The 26,751-nt window shown below is 40.9% G+C and overlaps 2 long non-coding RNA genes across 8 annotated transcripts in view; one reads left to right on the top strand and one right to left on the bottom strand.

Moving 5' to 3' along the window:
• Positions 1–25,578, top strand: part of LOC125753669 (uncharacterized) — a 36,815-nt gene extending 11,237 nt beyond the window's left edge. For 2 of the 5 annotated variants that reach the window (XR_007406022.1, XR_007406020.1), the window contains exons 5-8: positions 1,667–1,746; positions 3,556–3,623; positions 4,647–4,879; positions 16,686–16,902. This is a non-coding gene — a long non-coding RNA (uncharacterized LOC125753669). Of the gene's footprint in view, positions 1–1,666; positions 1,747–3,555; positions 3,624–4,643; positions 4,880–9,237; positions 13,904–16,685; positions 17,246–25,152 lie in introns of those variants that run through there. The other 3 variants (XR_007406021.1, XR_007406023.1, XR_007406024.1) reach the window with 3 other exon arrangements.
• On the bottom strand, positions 13,702–25,355 carry LOC112669837 (uncharacterized). Of its 3 annotated transcripts, none has more exons than XR_003142595.3 (6): positions 25,114–25,354; positions 23,777–23,917; positions 23,340–23,456; positions 23,071–23,186; positions 19,536–19,627; positions 13,702–15,288 (listed from the first exon to the last, which is right to left on the bottom strand). It is a non-coding gene; the product is annotated as an uncharacterized LOC112669837 (long non-coding RNA). The 3 variants fall into 3 exon arrangements; XR_003142597.3 differs by having other exon boundaries at positions 25,215–25,336; XR_003142596.3 differs by lacking the exon at positions 13,702–15,288 and adding an exon at positions 17,171–17,318 and having other exon boundaries at positions 25,114–25,355.
• Positions 25,579–26,751: the final 1,173 nt, after the last annotated feature.

Raw genomic sequence — 26,751 nt, 5'->3', positions numbered from 1 at the left:
CGCGAGAGAGGGGCTGGACAGGATGTGGTGCTGTGTTTTGGGTCTTCTAACTCAAAGTCTTGATTAAAACAGTGTGAACCAAAGAGGTTTGCATACTTTCTGATAGGATTCCTGTTTAAGAAGTCATTTGGTTTTTTCCGTTTCCACACTCACCTTCCTCCACTGTCCATTTTCAACCCAGTGCTAGAGGGGTCTCTTTAAGCTTCCAGATCATATCCAGTTGCCAGTCAAAATCCTGTATTGCCCATCCCCCATCCCCACCTCTATTCCCCTGTCTGCATGGCTCCTCCTCTTCCTCTTTTTGCCCCAGCCCCTCTGACCTGGCCCACATCAGAAAGACACCAGGCTCCCACCTGGGGCCCTTACTCTTGCCCTTGCTTCTGCATTAAACTGAATATTGCTTGGCCAACTCCCTCACTTCTCTTGCTCCCAGTTTCTCCACAGAACCTGCCTGTTTGACCTGCCTGCACATATGCACACCCTAGCCTGCCATCCCCATGAGCCTACTCTCCTTTTTGTCTTTGTTTTTATTTCCCAGAGCACTTCTGAACTTCCTAGGTACTATATCATTCTTTCTTATTATGTTTACTGTTTATTATCTATCTCCCATGAGAATATAAGCTCCAAGAGGACAGGAAGCTCTTTCACCAATTTTCTTTTTCACTTATGTATTCCAAGGGCCATGAATTGTGCTAGGCACTTAAGAGGTTCTCAGTGAATATTTGATGCATAAATGGTTGAATGAATAAACCCATGAGTGAATAAAGCCCTTGTTCTGGGATGTATACTGGTTAGTAACAAAAACATCCCCTCCAAAAGGTTTCTAAAGTAAAGAAGTGGAGGGAAAAATCAACGTTGTAAAAAGGCTGAACACAAATAATAGCATTTACTCTTCTCCTTGATATATTACTCACTGGTGGTATCTACCTATCTTTATAGGAACAAAACTGACAAAATTTCCAGTGTGTAGTTTGTACAGTTTTTTTGTTTTTTGTTTTTTGTTTTTTTAACCGAAGAAGTTCCCACCAGATCTTTGGGTCTTTGGGGCAAAAACCAAACTGTTGCCTAGATTGTTCTAATAGAACGTTAGGTTTCTCTTCATCGGATGGGAAGCAGAAATGTGCGTACAAGGAAGTGACTTAAAAGTCATAAATATTTTGCCCAAAGAAAGATGCTTTTGTGATTGAATGATGGAATAATTTATGCTAACTACCTTTCAGTGACTCTAATTTTGTATGCAGAGGTGAGCTCATGTAATGAGGAGCCAAAAAGCCTTAGCGAGACACACTCTGGACTGTTAATGAAATGCCAGGCCCAAGGGTAACTCTAAGGCGGTGTAATGTATTATCATGTATTATCATGGAATAACCATCATCCCGTCCAATTAACTTTTGCAGATGAAGCAACCTTGAATCTAAATGCCAACAATATTGGGCTATATAAAGACATCATGATTCTCTTTGATACAAAGTCTGATGCCTGAGGCCCGGTGAAATTGTAAAACTCTGAATCTGAGACAGGAGAGGAAATCTCACACAAAATAACAGTACAGACTAGATGTACTCAGAGGCCTTATGCTCCTTAAGGAAAATGTACGTTTGTGTAGCAGTTTGTGTTTTAACAACTAACCACTGTTTCTTGTTCCCTTCACTGTACTTTGCCGAAGTTCTTTACACAATCTAGATGCCGATGTGATTGATTAGACACGAACACCATGGCATTCTACTGTGCAGGCATAACAAACCTGTAAGTCTAACCTTTTAAAAAGCTATACGTAATTGCTAAGACTTGATGAGAGGGTACACTGGAGGAGAGCTTTCCAGATGAGTCTCTGGTGAAAGTCCAAGGTCAACAGCATTTTATGGACATAGCAGGGGTTAGCCTTGGATTCTTAGACTGGGTACCGTCCTAAGAAAACCCAGGCCCTATGTTGAAATCTGGCCCGGATTTGCAAAGTCTGGAACCCTCCTTCTTGCTGCCTCCAGAGTCAACAGGCTCCATGCCAGGCCATTCTCTGTGACCTCTCTGTGGCCACTGTGCCAAGCCTGAGCCCTCTGGCCTTTGCATCCTGAAGCTTCTCCATCACACACCATTTCTTTCTGACTGTTCCTCTTTCTCCTCTTTACATGGCTGCTTCTCAGGAGAGGAAGATTCTGAGATTTTTCTGTTCAACAACTCTGCTCCTGTACTGTTTGCTCTGTCCTTACTCCCCCTTCCCTCTTACCTCCCACCTGCCCCCTGGCCTGTCCTGTGCCAAGATTAGGAGCCGAATAAAGCTCAGGCACCTGGCCACTCAGGTGGTTAATGCTCTGCCCCCAACCATGTGTGGGACTTTGGGTTAGCCACCTCACTTCTCCATGCCCCGATTTCCTTGTTTGCAAAGTGGATGACAACTTTTATCCATGTTTTGGTGAGTCTTCAATGAGGTGGTCCATGTAAAGTGCTCTGAACAATGCAAGGCACATATTACCCATTGCTACCATTACCTGCAAATGCAGAAATGTATGTATCCTTCAATCCTCTGGCCAGATTGCAATCTTATATGAAGCCTTGTCAGATTTTTTCAACCAGAAATAATGGTTCTTGGTTCTTGTTTATTAATTTGAAGCCTCGAATACTAGCCTGGCCTTTTTCTTACACCCCTTGGAGTGGTAGCATTACTGAGCAACTAGATGTGTCGAGCCTAGGGCTCAATATTTCATGTGTATCATCTTATTTGGTTTTGAGAAGTAGATATTACTACTTTCATTTTCAGTCAGGGAAACCAACATCCACAAAAGTGAGATTCACAAAGCAAACATGACTAAACTCACATGTCTTCTCAACTTCATTTCTGGATTAACTGCCCTCCAATGGCAAGGTCAGCATCTCTTACTCACTTTCTCTGTCCCTCATGGAGAAGGTATTTAAACATCAAGTACTGTTGATTTGAAATGAATGTATGGTTCGGATACTGGACAGTCTGGTGGTATAAGAATTGGCATTTATCTCACATTGAAAAACATTCTGATGCATGTTCACGTGTTATTAAAATCTTGCAACAATTTTAGGAGATATGTATTATTGTTGCCTTGACTTCTCAAAAATGCAACTGGAGAAAGAGAGGTTAATTGGCTTTCCCCAAACCAAATTGCCAATAGTGGCAGAGCCAGGATGCCAATCCAGGTGTCCTTCCATGTGCTGCCCACTAGAACACCATTGCCTTTTCCCCAATACCATCTGAGATCCAACCGATGGCACAACCTTGGAGACAGAATAAATGTTACATGAATTTCAAATACTGCAAAAGTGGCAATGACCACAAATTGGCAGAAAACATGAAACAGTTTTGCCAGAGTTCAGCTCTTTAAAGGAGGAAGACAGAGTAACCCCATACCAAGCCAAGTTAAAGAAATCTCATTCTCATTCTGTGGGAAGAAATATTCAGCTCAAATAGTTCCTTTAATCAAATTATCAATTTATAGAAAGCAACAAGTCAATGGATTTAGGCACTCTACCTGTCGTACTTCCTAAGCCAAAGAATTCATTCCTAGAACATTCTTTCTCATCTTGCAGGAAGGTCAGGCATGGTGTCATTTCAACATCTCTCCTGCCATGGCACCCCTACAAACAGACTGGACTAGGTGACGTAATTGTTTCTATATTTCTAAATATGAATGAGCAGGTTGGTGTGTTATACAACAGAGAAAGAAAAAGAGTGGCTGTGTCTTTAGCAACATGCCCCATTTCAAGAAGCAGACCATGTTTACTAGGAAGTTTGTTCATCACAGATCTGTAGAAAGAAGGGTAGCAAAAATGCTGATGCATGTTTGCAAAGGGAACAATTGCAACATGAGTCCGGGGAGTTGAACTAAAACTGATATTTGCCTTTCTTCACCTGATGGGGTTGGAGGGGAGCTTGACCCCATTCTCTTGACCTCCAGGCTGATTTAATTAGGGTAGAACAGATTTCAACAAGGATAGGGTACCTACAGGGCCATATACTGCACAAGTTATATACTAAATGCAGTGCCCTCAGCCACATGGTATGAGAAATAGAGCAAGGAATCAGAGATAGAGCCTTCGCTGGAAGGATTTCGTGTATAATAGGAAAGGAAATGTAAATGACCTCAAAATGAGACAGAAAGTGAAGTGTCACCAGAATGGTGAGATAATATGAGAAGGCAGCTCAAAGGAAGGTGCAATTGCCCTGGTCTCAAAAGGATGAGGGATAGGAAAGTTCATGGAGGAGGTGGCAGTGAAGATGGACAGGCTTTTGAAGGCACTTGGCCCTGGAAAGAAATACCATCCCAGACAAGGGAAACAACCAAGACTAATGTTGAGAGTGGGAAAATCTGAGAGGCAGACAGAGAATACAGAATTTCATTTGTTTGTAGAATAGGATGCTGGAGATGGGCAAGGTTTGGAGGGCACTCAGCCCTGGGAAGAAAGACCATCCCCGACAAGGGAAACAACCAAGACTAATGTTAGAGTGGGAAAATCCAAGAGGCAGACAGAGAATAGAGAATTTTATTTTTTGTAGATTTTTTAATAGTAAACTCTATTAATGAGGTTTAGTAAACATGGATGGGGGTGTTTTTCAAGAAAGGGAACCTCTTCTCAATTAACCAGTCCCTTGTCTGACCCTTTCTTACCTCTCCTAGCAGGAGAAGACATTTTAAGATGCATCAAGCTACATGGCTGGTGCAGCCAGTCGGCCACCCACTAGGAAGCATTTCATGGAATAACGTTTAGCTTTGACAACTGAAGACCTGCCTGTGGTTCATATAATATAAAAAGTTCTGCAAGCTACAGAGAAGACAGCAAAATCCATGCTCCCTTCTTCACAGAGCTTGCTAAGGCAGCTACTTGATTTTCAATGTTCAATTGCACATCAGCGGTACGTAATACTTGTACTGACACATCCATGCCTCGTACTTGACTTTACAATCCAGATGTGTTGAATCAACTTTTCTTATATCTGTGAACACCATCATGGAAAAAGAAAAGGTGGGGGGGAGAAAAGAAGAAAGAGAAAAACTGGTCCCGTGTCTCAATTTCTGCATTTCATAATTCAGCAGAATCGAGGAGGCATAGTGTGATCTCTCTCCCAAAAAGGAAAGAAGGTGTTTTACTGCCAAATTGAATATCTAGATTTGGCTGTGATTTTTAAGCCACCTGGTTGCATATTTCAAGATTTTTCCTTTTGCGACTGTATCTTAGCTCCATCTATATACGAATATGTGCCGGCCCTCACTACCATAAAAAGGCCAACTTTTACTGTGCCTCGAATCTCTAACATTTTCTGCCTTATGAGAAATGGACACTGCAATGTTGTGTTTGGCCCAGGCTACTAGAAAGAAAGAAAGAAAGAAAGAAAGAAAGAAAGAAAGAAAGAAAGAAAGAAAGAAAGAAGAAAAGAAAAGAAAAGAAAAGAAAAGAAAAGAAAAGAAAAGAAAAGAAAAGAAAAGAAATCTTTCTTCAGGAGAATTTGACCCTGTTCCCATTGTTTTCTCAGCATGTTTTCAGCATCAGCACATTGATTATGCTGTCATTAGCCAGAATCCTGAGACAGGAAAAGATCTATTAGGTCATCAAAGCCCAGTCCTAAAGCAGGCTGATGTCCCCTGGGAGAGGCTGTGACACACCGTCTTAGGCAAATGACCAAGGAACATGAGGAGGCATGTGCCATTTTACCCTGCTACAGTTTTTAATTTTTTTTCAAGTTTCTGAAATAACTCCCGGAGACTGTCCATAAAACAGTTACACCGCTCTATTTAGGTTAGAGGTTCTCAACGGAGAGCGATTCTGCACCCCCCACCCCACTCCCAGGAGATGTTTGGCAATATTTGGAGACATTTTTGGTTGTCAGGGCTTGCGGGGAGGAGAGGCTGCTACCGGCCTCTACTGGGTAGAGGCCAAGCGATGCTGCCGAACATCCCAGATTGCCTGAGGCAGCCCCCCCTCCACCACCACTAAGAATTATCAGGCCCCAAATGTCATTACTGCCAAGGTTGAGAAACTGGTCAAGGTCTTTTCCTATGCTTTTTTTTTTCTTTTTTCCTGCTGTCTAGCTGTTCACTCAGCCCCAAGCAAAGCAGATTCCTTGGCTTCATGGCTTCAAGGAATACACACTATTCTGAAATAAACCATTTTAAACATTTCCTACTAATCCTGGCTCTTAGTCCCAGCTTAAGCAAGTATTAAAAATCATACAGAGAAACAAAAGCATCTTCTCTAGTTGTTTCAAGAGACGGATGATTGAATTTCATAAGACTTCAAATCAGGTAATTGACTCTCAAGAGCCTCAAGGAAAAAGAAACCGTCACACATGCCTAAATTATCAGAGCTGTACCGTTCATCAGAAGCTTGTATTTTTGTTTCTCCATATTATTCGAGTGTATGCTTTGATAGGCAAAGTAGATCTTTAAAGTCAAAACCTTAAATGAAACCCTATTGGTAGCAAGCAAGTATCTCAGGAGTCTCCAAGAGATAACCCTATTGCCTGCCCTTACCCCAAATCATATCCAGCATTCATTCTCCTTTAGGAAGTAAAGAAAGGAAAAGAGACTATAAGCTAGGATGGAGCAGGAGCATAAAGACAAGGTAAGGAAAGGAAAGACTAAACAGAAAGGAGAGACATAACTGAAAGTTTTGTGTGTGCAGGTTTGGAAGGACCTTGGCAGCCCAAAGGTTCCTGGTTAGCTCTTCAACCTCCTGTAGATTTCAATCCTACAGGTCAGGAGAGGTTATAAAGAGAAAAAAAAAATGGATAAAACAATTTACTTAGGAACTGTTACCAAAATACTAGCATCAAAAAAGTAAGCACTATTATGAATACATTGGCTTGAGGTTATCATTTGTCATAATATTTTTGCTTGCTTCGAGTTTCTGGTTTGGGAAATCTAATTTGAGTTTATATTTTCAAAGACCAAAGAGTTGTTACAAATTCCACGTTAGCTCAGATGTTTTGGAAGTATGAGGAGCAAGCCAGATCCCCTGCAAATCCTTATGAAACTCTTCGGGCTCCAAAGCAGAATAAGCAGTGCCCACGTGAAGCATTAAAGCCCCTCCCTCTGTAACCCATTAAGGAGTCACTCTTTCCTTGAAATTATGCCTTGATTATGACAGCCTTCCCCCTCCCCCACCCCAAACAGAATCAAGGTTGGGCTTTTCTGCACTATTGGGCTAACTTGAATTAAAATCTGTCACTTGCATTCAGTTACAACTTTGTTAACATTTCCTAATGAACTGTGTCTGATCTTCGGGCATTTTCTGGGGTATTTGTGACAGTAGTGCAGCTAAGGCTTAGTGGAGACTCCTTGGTGATGTTTACTAATTTATTTTTTAATTCTGTTTTGTTTAAATTAAGTCAATTAACATACAGCGTATAATTCATTTTAGAGGTAGCGTTCAGGGGTTCATCAGTTGCATATAGTACCCCGTGCTCATCGCATCACGTGCCCTCCTTGATGCCTGTCACCCAGTTCACCCATCCCCCCATGTCCCCTCCAGCGACCCTCAGTTTGTTTCCTACAGTTAGAGGAGTCTCTTATGGTGATATTGAATACATGAGACATCTTCATAAAGGATAGAGTCTAGAATCTTAGTCCTTTATTGTTATTAAAAATCAGTTGCCTGCAATCCTCCTCTACTGAATGATGCTGCCCAGGATAATTCAAACCCGAATTCTTCACAGGGAAGACAATAGCAGGGATCATAAGGGAACCAAGAATCAAAAAATCCAGCCCCAACTTTCTCCATAAACTCACTTAATAAACACTTAAGTACACTTAATAAACTCTTTTCTTTCTGTTTTACTTAATTTCTACAAATTGCAATAGTCATTTAAGCTCATGGTGAATGGAAAAATGCCTACCTCACAGAGTGGTAGCGAAAGCAAAATTTCCTTTCCCTACCTGCCCAACCTCCAGCCTCATTGCTCAGAAACGGGCACTATTAATAGTTTCTCATGTGTTCTCCTAGAAATTTTCAGAGAGGAGAAGAGAGAAAAAAAAATGATTTTTTTCTGTGCCCCAATTCCTTGTCTCTCTCTCTCTCTCTCTTTTTTTTTTTTGTTTTGTTTTATTTCCAGAGCTCACAGTACTTTATATCACCATTAAATCTTTACCAGGCCAGTCCCATAAATGTCTCAAGCTATTCCAAATACATGAGAGAGATAATTAGAGAAAATAATCTCTTAATATTAGTGGCAGACTTTAAATAACATTGTCCCTAGCCTTCGATGGGTTCTCTATTTATCTGCTTTTAATCCAAGTTCCCAAGTTCATTTGGAAGTTTGTAGCTGTTTTTCCTTAATTACAAAAAGGGCTTCACTTAGTGAAATGCAATGGAGCTTTAAACTAAAAAACGTTGATCCTGCAAATCCAAGGGGAGCTCGTGGAACTAGGATGTTCATTAACAGCCACACAGACCTTGAATGTGTTGTTGCTTCAAGACGCAGGACCCTAACCATCCTCTTTAAAATCCTAAAACAGGAATGCATCATTCTCTCAGCTATCTTCCTGGCTGGCTTCCCGTTCTCCCTGAACACACCTTTCGCCTTTAACCTTTGTGCTTTTAAACACATACCAGAAAGGCACCACTTTCTCTGGGCCTGCCCCTGAGGCTCTTTGTGGAGTCTTTCTGGCCTCTAGTCTGCTCTTAGAGAAACTCACCAACTTGACCCAAGCCTCAAAGGGACTGCCACAGGGTGACCAACCCCTGGCCTCCTGTCACCTGCCCCACATTCTCTGGCTTTCTATCCCCTTGGAATCAGAGCTCCACCCAAGTCATCTCTCCCCCAGCCTGGGCATCTCTCCCTGTGATGTTTAGGAGTAACAAGCCCCATCTGGCCCTAACCTGGGGCCTTTTAGCATATAGCATCACGAGCAGAAAACATGAGGAAGAAAGTTCCTCTCTTCTCTTAAATCCAAATCCGCCCAGAATTTTAAACTCCTGGTACCACCTCATTAATAGAAATAAAACTGAGTAAATTTGCAGAAAGAGAAAGGCAGAAATAAATAGCCCCTGAATGAAGGGTTGATAGGGAGAGAGCTTCCATCATCCCACCTGAACCTCAGATTTCCCCCTGGCATGGGTGGGGGTGGGGAGGTGGTGGTTGGTGTGTTCAGAAACCCAACCCTGTTGTCAGCAGCTGGTTTGGCCATGCCCAGTGAGCAGGCCGGGTGAGCAGAGAGCTGTCCTCAAGTCTCCCCTGTCGGAGGAGAAGACAAGGTCTTTCCTTTCTCCCTCCAGACACTGTCACCAAGGATACCAAGCCCAGGACTTCTCAACGTTTGCCTCCAAATGAAGTCAGCCCACAAGGGTGACAGAGCAAGGGAATCTAGTACTAGGGCTGTAGACCCAGCCACCCCGACCACACCATTCCGACTCTCCAGGCCTGTGAGCCAAGGCAGCGGCTCACTGTTTAAGCCGAGGTTAAATTCAAGGTCTGCTGCTTGATGCCCAAGGCATTTGGAATGATATTAAGAGAGAGAAGCCAGCATCAAAGGAACAAACACAGACTTTTCACTCCACAAACCATACTTTGTCCTCTTGGGTGAAGTAACTGCTTTGAAGGAAAAAAAAAAAAAAGCATACTGTGAGTATGGTATATGTGCTGCAATACCTTATGGTTTCTTTGAATTTCTGTACAATTTCTATTATGTTTGTTTAGGCCTGTTTGTTTTGTTTTCTTTATGGAATGAAGACTCAATCTGTGTGGGTTTTTTTTTTCTTTCCTTTTCATTGAGAAGCCCTAGAACACAGCTAAATGTATAATATTGACAGTATCAATAAGAATAACGATTGTATTCAAGACACTGGGCTCAATCCAGGGGTCCGAGAGGAGGTGTAAAGAAAGATAAATAGACTGTGCTAGATGTAAGATGCTCCCATTCTGACTCTATCCCCACAGAGTCATGGAGAAAGAGCAATTAATATAATTCTAACTGACAGTAGTCTTGACTGCAGGTGACACGTGACCTGAGTCTTAACACGCTCTTTATTTTTTTCAAATAAAGGAACTTCCAACATAAAAAATATGGAAAATTACATAATCCGCACTCGTGCACTATTTTTATAAATACTAAAATGTTGCCGTTTTTGCTTCAGATCCACTTTTCTAATTAAACTTTTTATTTGGAGATTATTGTATATTCCCATGCAGTTATAAGAAATAATACGAGGCTCCCCTGTAACCTTTACCCAGTTTCACCCCATAACATCTTACAAAACTATACTATAATATCACAAGTAAGTCACTGACACCGATACAGTCAAGACCCAGAACATTTCCATCACCCCAAGGATCCCTGATGGTGCCCCGTTATAACCCCACTAAACATCTTTTCCACTATGACCTCTCCTTAACACCTGAAAACCACTCATCTGTTCTCTGTTTCCATACTTTCATCACGTAGCCATTGTCTTGTAAATGGAACTATATAATTTGTGACCTTTGGGGACTTGCTTTTTCACTCAGTTTAACTTCCTGGAGATTCATCCAAGCTGTTCTGTGTGCTAGTGATTCTTTCTCTGTTGTTGTTGAACAGTCTTCCAGGGTACACAGCTTGTGTAGCCCTTCATCCGTTGAAGGGAATCTGGATTGTTTCTGGTTTGGGGCTATTATTGATAAGCATTATTATCATTGCTACAAACACTCATATACAGAGTTTTTTTGTGAACTTAAGTCTCTATTTCTTTGGGATGAAGGCCCAGGAGGGCAGTCACTGGGTTGTAGTAGTTGCATGTTTAATTTTTTTTTAAAGGATTTTCTTCATTTATTTATTAGGAGAGAGAACAGGAGCTGGGAGAGGGGTAAGAGAGAGCAAGAGAGAGAATCTCAAGAAGACTGAGCACTGAGCACGGAACCTAATGGAGGGCTTGATCCCAGGACCCTGAGATCATGACCTGAGACAAAATTGAGTTGGATACTTAACCTACTGAGGCACCCAGGAGCCCCTGCATGTTTAATTTCTTATGAAACTGCCAAACTCTTTCCCAGAAAGGCTGTACCATTTGAGATTTCCATCAGTAGTTTGATGAGTGCTCAAGTTACTCTGCATCCTTGCTTAGCATCTTGTGTTGTCACTATTTTTTAGTTTAGCTCTTCTGGTCATTATTTACTGGTATCTCCTTGTGGTTTTGATTTGCCTTTTACCAATGACTAATGGTGTCAAATATCTTTTTATATGCTTCTTTGCCATTTTAAAAAAGATTTTATTTATTTATTCATGAAAGACACAGAGAGGGGGGCAGAGACACAGGCAGAGGGAAAAGCAGGCCTCCTGCGGGGGGGCCTGATGTGGGACTCGATCCCAGGACCCTGGGATCACGACCTGAGTCAAAGGCAGATGCTCAACCACTGAGCCACCCAGCTACCCTGCTTATTTGACATTTGTTTATCCTCTTCTGTGAAATGTCCCTTCCTGTCATTTGCTCATTCTTCCACTGGATTGTTGTTTGTTTTCCTGTTGAGTTATGAGAGCTCTTTGTATATTCTACATACTAGTTCTTTGTCAGGTATGTGGTTTGCAAAGGTTTTCTCCCAGTCTACAGCTTTTCTTTTTTATCCTCTCAACAGGGTCTTTGTCAGAGAAAGAATTTTTAATTTCATGAAGTCTAATTTATTAAGTTTTTTTCTTTCAGAGATTGTGCTTTTCTTTTCAAGTGTAAGTACTCTTTGCCTAGCTCTAGATCCTGAAGACTTTCTCCTCTGTTTTCTTCAAAAAGTTTTATAGCTTTCCATTTTACTAGGTCCATGATCTGCTCTGGGTTTTTTATAAGGTATTTTTTTTTTAAATAAGGTTTGAGACTTAGGTTGGGGTTCATATTTTTGCCTGTGGATGTCCTAGTGTTCCAGCACCATTAAGGTGACATTTCCTCCTCCATTAGATTGCTTTGCACTCTTGTCAAACATTCATTGGCCATATTTGTGTGGGCCTATTTCTGGGTTCTTTATTCCATCCCACTGATCTGAGTGTACTCTTCCACCAATACTATGCAATCTTGATTCCTGCAGCTATATAATATGTCTTAAAATCACGTTGGCTACTTCCTCCTTCCTTATTCTTCTTTTTAAAAATTGTTTTATCTATTCTGGTGCCTTTCCCTTTCCATATACATCTTAAGATAATCTTGCCTAAATCTATAAAAGTTCCTGCTGGGATTTTGATAAGAATTATGTTAAAACTGTATATAAATTTGGGGATAATCGACATGATCATGATGTTGAGTACTCAAGCCATACACACAGTGTGTCTCTCAAAGAAGTAGAGCTTCTTTGACTTCTTTCATCAGCATTGTGTAACTTTCCACACACAAGTCCTATACATGTTTTGTTAGATTTATACCTAAGTCATTTACTTTTCTAAAGCAATTGTGACTGGTATCATATTTGTAATGTCTGTCCACATATTCATTGTTAGTATATAGAAATAAGATTGATTGTTATAAGTTTATCTTGTATCCTGTGACTCTGCTACACATACATATTAATTCTAGGAGATTGATTGATTGATTGATTGGTTTTTCCCTTGGGATTTTCCACAATAGAAAATCATATAATTTTCATAGGGACAAATTTCCTTATGTGGCATTATTTCTATTTTTATTAATGCCAGTGTAACTTTTTATTTCCTTTGAGACAACCTCTTTGGATCATCTTGCAGTGTGTTGTTTAGTTTCTAAGAGTTTAGAGATTTTCGTGTTATCTTTCCATGTTTGATTTCTAGTTGGATTCCACTGTGGTTGGAAAATACACTGTATGATTTCAATTATTTTAAATGTTTTGAGCTCTTTTTTGTGGCCCAGGGTATAACCTATTTTGATATATTTTCCACTGGTACTTGGAAAGAATGTGTATTCTGATGTTATCAGGTGGAGGGTTCTATAAATATCAGTGAGGTCCTATTAGTTATTGATGTTGAATTCTATACTGTTGCTGATTTTCTATTTAGTTGTTCTACCAATTGTTGAGCAGAGTGGTGAAGTCCCCAAGTATAATTGTGAATTTCTCTAGAATATGTATGAGACAGAAAAAAGCCCCAGAGAACTTAGCACCATGTTATTATTAGAGACCTGAGGGCCCTAGCCAGTCTGCCTTCTTCTCTCCACCTTTTAGAATCTTACATTTGTTTTATATATAGTGTCCAGGATTTATAGTTGTGATGAGGCTATGTAAAATTGCATGTACCCATAACTTCAAGATTCATTATTTTTATGGAAATAAAATGTTATGGTTCATATTGAATACTTCTTTGTAAATTTTACCCAATTCCATGTTTTTTTCTCCTACCCCATGTATTTTTCCCATATATTTTATGTTTATCCAGAGGTGCTTATGTGGTTCAAATTTTATGTTACATCTTATGCAAAAAGAAATCCAAAATGGATCATAGATCTAAAAGTAACATAAAGCTATAAAATTTTTTGAGGACAATATAGGTTAGTCAAAGTGTTCTTTGGTGTGATGCAAATAGTAACAAGCTGTAGAAGAAAAAATGATTAATTAGACTTCATCAATGTCAAAAGGTTTTGCTCTGCAGAAGATACCTTTAAAAGAATGGAAAGAGAAGAGGAAAAAGAGAAAGTATTTGCAAATCGCATATGTGACAAAGGATTTTTACATAGACTATATAAAGAATTCTCAAAATTCAACAATAAGAAAACAAACAATCCAGTTTTTTTTTTAAAGAGTTTATGTATTTATTTGAAAGAGAGAGACAGTGAACATGAGCATGGAGGGAGAGACAGAGAGAGAAACAGATTCCTTGCTGAGCAGAGAGCCCAATGACTCAGGGCTCAATCCCAGGACCCTGGGATCATGACCTGAGCTGAAGGCAGATGCTTAGCCAACTGACTGAGCCACCCACGCACTCCCAGTTGGTTGTTGTTTTTTTTTTTTTTAATGAGCAAAACATTTGAGCAAATACTTCTATGCTAGATAGATATACTAATGACAATCACTTTCAGAATGTTCAAATTGATAGTAATTAGAAAAAAATCGAATTAAGCCACAATGAAATATATACCTATAGCTATTAAAATGACTAAAAACTAAAAAGCCTGGCAATGCCATGTGCTGGAAAGGATGTGGCAAAACTGGAACTCCCATTCAGAAAAACTGCTTGGCAGTTTCTTATAAAGTTAAATATGTACTTACTCAACTGCCCAGCAATCCTATTTCTGTGTTGTTGCTAAGTGAAATGAAAATCTATGTTCACACAAAAACTTGTGTGTGAGTGTTTAACAGCAGCTTTACTGATAAGCGTCAAAGGCTGACAGGAAACCTAAATGTCTCTCAACTTAGGAATGGGTAAATAAAACAGGTCATCTATGAGGTGGGATAGTACCTAATAATGAATAAAATAACTTGATATAAGCAACAACTTGGAGCATATCAAGGGCATTATGTTGAGTGAAGAAAGCCAATCTCAAAAGGTTACACTATGGTTCCATTGACAGAATGTTCTGGAGAAGAAGGCTGTAATGACAACTTAGAGATCAGTGGTTGTAAGAGCATGGGGGGATTTGGGGGAGTAGGGTGAGGTTTGACTAAGAGGTAGCAGAGGCAAATTTAGGGATGTGTGTGATGAAACTGTGCTGTATCTTGATTGTGGCAAAAGCAACGTAACTCTGAATTTGTCAAAACTCATAGAACTGTATAGCAGGAAAAGTACATTTTATTGTATGTAACTAAAAAGTAGAGAAGTTACATGAGTGATGTTATATACTATACTCCTCCTTCTGCAACTTTCTTATTTAGTCAACATTTTAAAATTTTCACATCTATCCATGTCTTGGAAAATGTTTAATAGGTAGAAAGAATTTCAAGTAGAGGGACTATTGAGTACAAAGATTCAGAAATAATATGACCGGGAGGGTCATCTGTGCACTTGATTCTAAAATGGAAAATTCCTTTTAAGTGGAGCAGGTTCCAGATGACCCCCTGGGGATCGCTGCTTGGACATGAAGGTTGACAGAGTTTATCTGTCACAGCCACTGATTCTGACTTCAAGGCTGTTGTTCTCAAAAGGTGAATTTTTCCAGGGACTTCAGCTATATCAACATTAAGTAAAGAACATGAGGAGAAAAGTCTCTACATTCTTTCTAGTTTGTTTTTGGCCAGTCCTGTAAGAATCAAATTTATGTATGCATATCGCATTGGAAAGAGCACCAGATGAGTTCTAGTCCTATTTTATCATCTAAATACTTGGTGACGTTGGCAAGTCATTTAAATACGTGGAGTTGCTTTCCTCTTCCATAAAACGTGGGGTTGTGCTGAATTATTTTGTTTCTTTCTACCTATGAAATGTAAGGTGATATTAATCAAACCTCTGAAGCATTCAGTTGTCCATTCAACTGCCTGACATGTCTCAGGAACTTATCTAGGTGTCCTAGATACAAGTAAGAATCAGAGTCCTCAGTTGAGTGGGGGGCTAAACACAATCATAGGACAATGGATGGGTTGATTAAGGCCTGGAGAAGCACCAACAAGAGAGCAGTTCATAGCCAATGTGGGAGTCAGGGGAGGACATGAAGGCCAAGAATGCCGAATAAGCATCCAGGCACACCGCCCCGACCCCCCCACCCCCCAGTTCACTGCTGCTTCTCTGGCTCTTCACATCTGATTTTGTTTGAGAAAGAAAATGTTCTTCTTCCTCCACCAATCTGTCAGTGGACTTAAATGAACAGGAAGCTCCAGCCCCTTGGCCATGCTTAATGCTCAGACGTGTCTTCTCTCAAGTCGTCATTTCTTATTTAACAAAACATAAAAGGAAGACTATCTGAAACTGGAGGGCCCAGCGCTTCTGTAGATGTAAAGCTGTGAAAGCTTTCCCAGCGATGAGTAAGCATTTAGAATCTGGTCGTGTTGTGTGTGTGTGTGTGTGTTTTGTTTTTTTTTTTAAAGTGGTAACAGCCTAGCTTTGAGAAATATGTGTAGCACATTTTCCCACACTTCTAAAGAAACAACAAAATAAATAAATATTCTAGAAGATGATTTTAGAGAATGAACATAATTCCTGCCCATTAATTACCACATGATTTGATGCCAGGAAAGTTCATTTAAAAACATTAAAAACCATCCAGGAGGTTAAATGACAAGAGAAATTCTGGTGGCAAAAATCTAATGGTCCACGAATACAGTCCCACGTATATGTGAGAAAGCATAAAACTCTAAGTGTGAAATGACTACTATGTATTAGAAATACATGTGTCAAAGACAGAACAGAGTTTCTGCATATACTAGAGAATCTTGATTAACTGAAAGTGTTTATTCAAGTTTGAATAGGAAATGGGAAGATTTTTTTTTAGCACTTTAACATCTACTGTTGAAACTCTTACTAAAATATATAACCTTTCCTGACTTTCTAACCACAAAGAATCATCATGGTTGAATTAACCCTTGAAGACTGAGGTATCAAAACACCCATGCTAATGGCCAGCTGCGGTAGATCCCGGGGTTCAAGACCAGTCCTCTCAGAACCTCAGGTAGACCCTAGAATATCCTTTTGGAGAGATAAATTCCAGATGCCTGCTTTACTTTTTTTAATTTAAATTCAGTTAGCCAGCATAAAGCCCATCATTAGTTTTAGATGTAGCGTTCAACAATTTATCAGTTGCCCTATATAACCCCCAGTGCTGCTCACATCACATGATGCCAGTTTTAAAACATTGTTTAAATCCTCTCTTCTCCCCAGGTCGTAGGGAGCAACCAACAGTCTAGCAAAGAACAACTTCCATTTTATTGACTCTGGTCAGTTGAGATTTGACTGCTTTTGGAGAAGAATGCTCATGAGTATAGTTGCTGAATCATATGGTGCACCTCAAGGAATATTCCTCTCAGATCCTTTTTGATTATTATGGGCAAAGCAGTTACTTTACAGTGGAAAAATGTGGCAGACGCCACCTTAACCAAATGACCAAAGGCAACCACCTTGCTGACCCAAGTCAACAGCACGTGTCTCCTGCTGGGCCACTCTGAGAACCCGGCATCACATCTGTGGTATTCCTGCCCAAAGTGCATACTCTGAATCTAGTCATGAGGAAACATCAAACAATCTGAGTGGAGGGAGAGCCTGCCAAATAACTGACCTGTACGCTTCAAAAATACCAATGTCATGAGAAAGAAAGGCTCGGGGAAATGTCCTGGATCACAGGAGACTGAAGAGACAAGACATCTGAATTCAACATTTGGATTGTTTTGCTATAAAATGAGACATCGCGGGGACAACTGACAAAGCCTTAATAAGGTCAATAGGTAAGATAATAACTTTGTTTGAGTGTTCATTTCCTGATTTTGATCCTTGTCCCACGGTCACACAGGAGAACTCCTATATAATATAAACAAGTATTTAGGAAATAGAAGATCATCACGTCTGCAACTTATTCTTAAATGGACGTGAGAGAACCTATTGGTTGATGAAATTGTTTCATCTCTTGACTGTCGTGGTGGTTACAAAGGTCACACAAGGGTATGTATTTGTCAAAGGTCATCAAACTCTATTTAGTGCATGAATTTCACGGTTTGTAACCATACTGCAATGAATAAAGCTGATTTTTTTAAATGTTCATTTTGATATTGTGTGATATTTTTTGTGACTTATTGTGACTCGCGTGACAAGCCATATGAACTACCTTTCTAGCTTTTACTTGTATAGTTTGATATTGATTGATCGATTGCCTAACCCGACACGTGAAATTCAATAGTCCCTGAATGGTTACAAGCTCACTCTTTCCATTATGTCTTTTATCTCATCTGTTTTAAGTAGTTTGCAAATAGGCACAGGCTCTCATTCAAATTTGCCTGCTTCTTAAACACTGCAAATATTTTGTCTGAAAAATTTTTTTTTTTTGTCCATAAAAGATCTCTCCAACATAAAACAATCCGTATAGTTTGTATTACATAAAAAAGAAAAAAGAGGAAAAGCATGTTGGCTCCTTCAAAGGAAATGAGAAACTAGGACTAGGGCCATTTCTGATCACTAAATAATAGGATTTCAGTTGGTCCGTATCCCACAGGAGCTTAGCTATTAACTCAGCCTAGGAAAGGAATTGCAAAATGGACTATCTCCTGTTGAGAAGCCATTCAGATGCCTTTACATTGCACCACCAAAGGCTTGAAGAAAGGTGAGCCGCTAGGGTCAGCAGGTACCATAAAAATTGGCTCTCAAACCTCAGGAGTGAAAGGCTGTTAGTAAAGTAGAAGCATTTCCGACCAACACGTGGATTTGGACCTGACCCACATGAGCAAGGCAGCATGAGGCTGCAGGCTGCATCCAGGGGCCAGAGCTTAACAGAGAAGTGAGCTGGCAATGTGGCAGCTCTCCTTCCTCCTGGACCTACGAAATCAACCGGGTGTCCAAGCACACCTCCTGCTCTGTGGCTCAGTTTCCTTATCTGCAAGATGAAAGGCTGCACCGAGTAATCTTTACAACTGTCTAACATCCCATGATTCAGAATCTCAGCATCTCTGGTATGGAGCACAGAGGCTTTTCTACTCCCTAATTTTTGTCATTTTTCTCCCTCTCACATCCCAAATGGCAATATTTATTTTCTGCCGTACTACAGGAGACATTCTCTGGATAAGAGGAAACATTTAAATTGTTTCCATTGTGGTTTTTGCTTACTAGGGGATAGAACATATTCCTTTTTCTCTGCCTCCCCAGCCCCCACCCCTCTAATTCCTGGGAGGAGCCATAAAACTCTCCACAGGGTGTACAGTAACAGGGTACAGATACAGCTATTAGATAGAAATACTTTATGTTCGCTTTAAGTACCTAGGGATGCCTAAGTAATTGAGTAACTTTATCTCATAAGTAGCAATAACATCTGTGCGAACGAACCTGTAGATTCTGTTATCATCACCTACAAATGAACAGATTAGATTCTGGATTGTACGTTCCTGACAGTGCAAGAGGCCAGTTTAAGCACCAGCTTAGAACCTCACTCAGTTTTGCCTTATGGTGCAAATGGCTGGTTTAAAGTTGGCCTACGTTTGGAAACGGGAACATGCTGGAAGGCACCAGGATCTAACACCCCAGAACATTGCCTCTTTGGCATATGGATCATTTTGAGAACCAGCTGGAGAAGGAAAAGCTTTAAACACAGGGTACAGGTTTCCTTTTGTAAAGGAAATTTACATCACTAGAGACATCTTCCCCTCCTGTGCTGGGAAGAGGAGGACTCTTGAAGAGGCACCATGATAAATGTCACTAAACAGTCTTTGTTTAGCATACTTTTCCTCATTGCCTTACCACAACTTGTCTCCCCTCCCAGGAGCCAAGACCCCTCTTCCTTTGTCTAACCTACGATGGTATATATAAACCCGAGTTCCAACGTCCGCGTTAGGTTACTCGGTGCCGAGTGCTCCCATGTTTACACACAAAGCACAAAATTAGGTTCTGTTTGCTTTCTCTTGTCAATCTTTGACCAGCCTAATTTATAGAACCCCAGCAGGAGAACCTAAGATGGATAGAGGAAGAAAATTTTTTTTTTCCCTTTACCCAAGTGCTCTACCTGGACTAAAATATTAGAATATACATTCTTACCTTATAGAAGAGAGATGTGCCCAGACTTACGTAAGAAGCTATTTTTCATTCATTTGAGGTTACCCTGGGGAACTGTTTGCCAGAGTGTCTTCCTGAGAACGGTAGTCATGAGAGAGAGATGTGCATGAAAAAAGAGATTCTGAGGTCAAGTACATAGAGAAATGGTACATGTTCTACCCCTCATGGGAGAGTCACAGTCTACACTGGCCCATTCAAGGCTCTAAGATGTTCTGCAGCATTAAAATACATTTAACTTTATGATTAACTTTGTTTAACTTGTAGCGTTCCAAATTTAAGTGACTCAGAACCCTTTTCCCATATAAACTCTTCTTATTCTGCAAAACACACTTTGGGAAGCCTAGTACCAGGGTTCATTTTCCTGGCAAAGAGTCCACGATAATTTCTGGGCCAGTCTTTTCCACACTCCCAAGCTTCCCTGGCAGGACAGAAGTCTATCTCAGGGTGTAGGACACAAGGTAGCAATCACCCTGGCGGCACTACGCAAGAGTGGCAGAGGAAAGGGTTTGAGCAATGTTTGGGTCCGTGTAGGAGGAAAGGTTGTGGGTAGTGATGGAGGAGAAAAAAAGGATCCTTATTCTTTCTTAGGACTAGCAATCCCAGATTGCTAAACCTGGAAGTCTGATCTGAAAAGAAAAGAAAGTACAGAAAAGACAGTCTTTACTTTCATGATGAAGAGCTCGGACTCTAATCTTGGTCCAAATTTGGCTCAGCCCCTTGCTGGTCATGTAACCCTTGGCATTAAGCATATTTTATGTCTTTATTTCTTTGTTGTAAAATAGTAATTAGTATAGTACCTATTTCTTTAGCTTGTTGTGGGGATTAAATAAAATATTACAATGAAGAGACTTAGCCCCGTATCTGGCATAAACCAAGTGCTTGAAATAAAGTTCGATACTATCTTTGTCAATGGTAAAGATAGTTACAAAATAAGTTCAGAAATGCTAGCTACCAGTTCTATTAAAAAGTCAGCCAATGGAGAGCTACAGAACGTAAGTAGCAGGGGGACCTTCTGTATCGATGACGATCTTTGACTAGGACCCAAGCTCTTTGGCCCTAAAAGTGAAGTTAGGAAAGAAAACTACAACTTTGTTTAACGGTGCTTAGATAGGTAGATGTAGGTGATATATATATATATATATATATATATATATATATATATATATATATACTTTGTGTTTGTAAATCTCGGACCACATTATATCTCAGAGCCTGTTTCTAGATTTTTAATTTTATTTTTAAAAGTCCAGTCTGTTGTTTAATGGGTATAGAGTTTCAGTCTTGCAAGAGGAAAAGTTCAGGAGATCTATTGCACGACACCATCAACATGCCTAACGTTAGTGAAAAATACACTTGAAATGGTTAAGAAGGTAGGGGCGCCTGGGTGGCTCAGTCAGTCGGATGGCCGACTCTTGATTTCAGCTCAAGTCATGATCTCAGGAGTGAAATGTAGTAAAATAATTAGAGAGTGGTGACTTATGATGAGAATTTATTACATTTGTATTTAATATAATTTATATTATTGTCAGTATATATCATTTAGTTTTTAGTAATAATTACGTATACATACAATGGGATCACCTCCTGGCTCTGGAATATCACCCCTTGAAGGTCATGTGAGCTCCGCACTTCCCTCATGCCAGCTACACCAGTTTTCACGGCTTATACTTCCATCCCCTGAACCTCTGTTAACATCTGTTCTCTTCCTTAGTGTTATTGTTTTAGCTCTGGACATCTTCATCTTGTGACCAGACTATTATAATTTCTTAAACTGTATCTTGACTTCCAAACGCTTCGCTCCAATCCTTCCTCTAGACAAAGCTTCTTAAACTATAAGGTGCATGTGAATCATCTGGGATTCTTATTAAAATGAAGATTTCCATTTAGTAGGTCTGGGAAGGTCTTGGGATTCGGCATCTCTAACAAGGTCTTGGATGGTGCTGGTACTGTCGATCCTCAACCACACTTTAAGCAGCAAAACTGGGCTTTGTTAAACTCTTGATAAAGTGTGACTCTGACCTTTCTACGCCCTGTTTCCCAAATACCTCAGGCTGTTTCACATCTTTGTGCTTTATTAATATTGCGCCCACTGCTTGAAATCACTCTGCTCCCTCTTGCCTCTGCCTAGGAAATGCCTTCTCTTTCAAAGCACTGCTGTGTGGCAGTGTCTCCTGTGACGCCTCTTCTGACAACCCCAGTTAGGAAGGGGCCCCCTCCCGTCGAGTCCCCCATTGCCAGCACATCCATCTTATGACACTGCTGCATTAATTTGTTTGTGTGACTTTCTCCATCATTAAATTCTGACAACGAACATTCCCCAGGCCATGTTCTGACCTCAACTCAAATGTCATTTCCTCAGAGAGTTCCTCTGACCCCCTGAGAAGCCTCCCATCCTTGCCTGGTCACTCTCTTTTCTACTATGCCTGATTTTTTTGTTTGTTTGTTTTTTGGGTTTTGTTTTTTTTTTGTTTTTTGTTGTTGCTGTTGTTGTTTTTTTGAGAGCACCATTCACACTCTACAATGATCTTGTTTTAGTTTTTAGCAGAAGCAGTCTTAGTGCATTTGAGACTGGTAGTTGGTAGGCTGATTACACAAAAATTGGGGAATCATAGAAAAGTGATTATGTCAAAAAAAAAAAGTGATTATGTCTATGTTAAATATTTCGGTGAAAATATAAATAAATGCACATTCATTTGCCTCGGTTTCAACCGAGAAACAAGGTCATCATACTGAATAGGAGTTTGTTGATTCAGGTTCCGCATCATTTTTCTTGCATAAACTACAGACATAGAGCATCGTCTATAATTTCTGGTTTCGGTTGCTTCAAAGTGAAGCATGAGCATAAAGGGACTTGGAAAGCAAGATTGAAACTTGTTTCCTTATCTTTTACAATTAGGCCTTGCCCACGTCTAATTTAAAGGCATTGTTCGAAAGCAACCCACAATTACCAAATCTCCCGAAGCATGCAATTTAGCTTTTTTTTTTTTTTTTTATACAACAAACATTTTATTTTGGAGTAATTTTAGATTTACAAATAAGTTGCAAAGCTAGTATGGGGGTTCCTGAATACTCCTCACTCCACTTCTCCCAGTCATTAACATCTACATTTGTCAAAACTAAGAAACCGACAATGACATATTAAATAATAATTAACTCCATGCTTTATCTGGATTTTACTCCCTTGTCCATTGCCTCTTTCTGTCCAAGGATCAAAGCCCCAGTGCCACATTGAACTTGGTTGTCCCATCTCCCCAGATTCCTCTGGTCTTTGACAGTCTGTCTTTTCTTGCTTTTCATAACCTTGACTATCTTGAGAAGTACTGGCCAGGTATCTGTAGAATGTCTCCCAATATCTAATGTTTTTTTCATGAGACTGGAGATGTGGATTTTTGGAAAGGATACACAGAGATGAGATGCCCTTCAGGCACATAATATCTATCCACTTGCATCACTGTTGATAATAACCTTCACATAATTTACTTTTTGTAAAAAGGATGCTCATCCTTTGAGCACTTACATTTTGTTGAGTTATATACTATTTCGTTGAATAAGGTAATCAGAAACAGAAATAGAAGAGGCACCCTCTGGATCAGGAGCAAAAACACAATGGATCTGGATCAGTGTGGGTGTCGCCTGGTGGGAACAGAGGGGTTAGGAACACAGCCATCAACCTGACAGGGGCTGTTTCCCTCCTCCCCCGTGAGTGCAAGGAGCTTGCCTGACATATTCATCACTGAACCCCCAGCATTTCGTACAGTGCCTGGCACACGGCGGGAAACTCATTACCTGCTTGTTGAATGAATACAAGCACAGGGCGAACTCCAGGTGTGTGTCAGTCAGGGTCCAGTGAGAAGATATTTGAACAGAGAGAACTTGATTGATAACCTAGTGCAAAGTTGTTAACTAGAAAACAGAAATGGCAGAAAGATAGCAATAAATTATCATGGAAGCAGCAACTATAGGAAGCAGCCATCACCTCTAGGGCTTGGAAACAAAGACATGAGGCTGAAACCATTGAATCTTGGGTGCTTGGAGGAATTGTCACTCTGCCCACCCCAACCCCCCAGGGTTGAAAACTAGAGCAGGAGCAAAGATGGCTTCCTGAGGGACTGTGAAGAGACCAGCTCTGTGAGCGTTGGAAATACTGCACACTGGATTAGGTGGCTGTCATGGACAGAACCGCTGCTCCAGGGTGAGGAAGTGTTGCCAGCATTGCTGCTCACAGGAGCCGGAAGTGGTCAGGGAAGGAGCATGTCCTTCTTCTTCCTCCAGCCTTTCAGTTCCCCTCCAGCATCTTCTAGGCATACACCAAAAATGTGGTTGGCTGCGCCTCAGTGGCAGATCCCAGAGCAGGCTGTGGAAGGCTGGGTTTGGAGCAGAGAGAAGCTAGCTTGGTGGCTGCCCAGGTATAAATTAAGTCACAATAATTGTTAATGCAACTTCCCCTTCCCACCCACACCACTGCAAGGGCTCAGCCGCCATGTCTTGGCCCCTTCCCTTCCGGTATCTTGTGGGGTCCCTAGAAGTGTCTCAGCAACAGTAGGAATGCCTTTGATGTGCAGATTTCAACGCTGCCCTTGTCTCCAGGTCAGTGACCGGGGCTGTGATGATCCAGGCTGGTGATCTCATCTCACCCCTTTCACTAGGAAGCAATTCTTCTGCTGGGTTCTGTTCTCTGAAATGTGCCCACCCCCAGAGTTACTTGGACCCAAGATGTAACATGTAACATTGTTGACATTAAGTCAACAATTCTTTTAATTTTATATAAAATCCTTTTCTCCCCAGGTCACTGACACATGTCCATTTTTCTGGCTGGGTCAGGTGTGGGTTCAAGAGCAGGTGACTCCAGATTTAAGACCTGCTTGCTTTCTGTCAAACATGGAGGAGGCTGAAGTCAAGCCTTTCCTATCTACCCCAATTCTAGAAGCCTATTCAAACCATTGAATCTATAGACATTTATTTTGATGATAAAATAAAGGTTGAGGCAGTTATAAACAGTTAAGGATATGGATCCAAACATTTAATATATAAAAGCTGTTTTGCACATGTCTCATCAGGAAGATTTTTTTTCTCCATTGAGGTTTCCAAAAATATAAGTCCAGTAGAGTTTGGACTGAAGAAGCCTTCCTTTTCTGGTAAATCTGCTCAGCAAATATAGCCATTCCTTGTCGCAATAAGGAATTTCAAATCAAATTTAGGATTATCTTTCTTGAACAAATAAGTGGCAGGGCGCCTGGGTGGCTCAGTTGGTTAAGCATCGCCTTTGACTCAGGTCATGATCCCAGAGTCCTGGAATCGAGCCCCACATCAGGCTCCCTGCTCAGCGGGGAGTCTCATTCTCCCCTGGCCCTCACCCCACTCATTCTCTCTCTCTCAAATAAAAAAAATAGAATCCTTTAAAAAACAACAACCAACAACAACAAATAAGTAGTATTGTCAGTGTGTTAAGCACCAAGGCTTCCCAGTACTGTGAATTGTAAATATGAGAGGAGGGACAAAAAGGGAATAGTGCTTTCTCCCTGGCTTCACTAATGTCTTGCTGCTGTTTCGTCAGAGTTACCTGCCTAATGCCAGTCAATCATTTTAACTCATTTCCCAGGCTCCTACAGAAGAACCTGCAGCTTCCCCCAGACTCCCATCTGCAGCTGAGTCTTTTCCTACATTTGATCAAATCATCCTCCCCTTGGGCTACAGATATTTCCTCTTCTTAAGCATTTCAGAATTTCAGAAATAACATCAACAGAGAGAGAATTTTTGAGGGCAGTGAAGCTACTCTGTATGACACCATAATGGTGAATCCGTGTCATCATACATTTATCAAGAGCCATAGAATGTACAACACCAAGAGCCAACCCTAATGTGAACTGCGGACTGTGGGTGACAACGACGTGTATCCATGGAGGTTCATCGACTGTAGCAAGTGAACTCCTCTGGTGTGGGGGCGTTGTGATAGTGGTGTGTTGGTGGAAGATATGGGAAATCGCTTCTGCTCAATTTTGCTGTGAATATAAAAGTGCTCTGAAAAATAAAGTCTATTAAGAAAAAAGAAAGTATAATAATGCCTTTGTTGAAATCGTTATTTAGTTTAAAGGCAAGGCACCATGACGATGACTTTTTCTCTTAAGGAACCTCAGTCATTTCTTTCAATTCGGTGTCTATCATCCACTTCCACCCTCCCAAGCCCAATTCACCACTCGTGGGGTGGGGGGGAGGGAGAAGAGCTATGTATGTTAGGGTTGTGGTCACCAGACATACTCGAGCCTCAGTTCTGGATAATCCAAGAACCCATGTCACTGTAGGTCTTTCTTTTTCTCCTCCCCTCCCCCTTTTTAAAAGATTTTATTTATTTATTTATTTGAGAGAGAGAGTAGGAGTAGGGGGAGGGGCAATGGGGGAAAGCAGGCTCCCCACTGAGCAGGAAACCTGACTCAGGGCTCCATCCTGGGACCCTGGGATCATGACCTGAGCCTAGGCAGACATTGAACCAACTGAGCCACCCAGGCACCCTCCCTAGGTCGCCATAAGCCTTCCAATGGCAGGGACTGAGTCTGATTTCTCTGGGCTTCCTCAGCACCTAACCCAATGCCTGGAACACATCATTTGCTTAATAAATATTTACTGAGTGAATGAATAACCAACAAAGAAGAAAAACAAATGGAGATTCGGGAGTTGGGTAGAAGCGTTTCATGGAGAAAAGGTTTGAAGAAAAAAGAAGAGAAGGATGACAAAGCTTATATTTTTAGTATCCCTTCTTCTGTTCCTTGGCAACTCCCATGTAAAAAGCGGCAGAGACTGAGTCAGGAAGCCTCACTCCAGGTTTAGAAAACATTGTCAGGGTGACAGAAGAAGCTAGTCCCATCCTTCCTGCTGGCCTCACTCAGCCTGACTCCTTGCTTGGGAACACACAGTTCAGAAGCTGAGATTTCCAACAGCAGTGGCTTAGAGATCCCCACCAACCTCAGTACCCTGAAAGACAGGGAAGAGAGAAACTGGTCGGTCACGGGACTGGGTGGGTCAGATACAGCCACAACAATATGCACGCGCAGGCCCTCGTTGAAGCAAGGTTTTGAAATTCGTGAAGATGAACACATGTGACTTCAGGCCCACTTTGACCTTCGATTTTGCCATACGGGCTGACCCTGGCAGGACTCATAACCCGGGGGCCCAGGTTGGATCCCGTCCACGGACAAAAAAAATA

This window comes from Canis lupus, chromosome 25 (genome assembly GCF_003254725.2).
Source record: "Canis lupus dingo isolate Sandy chromosome 25, ASM325472v2, whole genome shotgun sequence".
In the NCBI taxonomy this organism is placed as follows: domain Eukaryota; kingdom Metazoa; phylum Chordata; class Mammalia; order Carnivora; family Canidae; genus Canis; species Canis lupus.
This window is presented reverse-complemented; position numbering and strand designations above follow the sequence as displayed.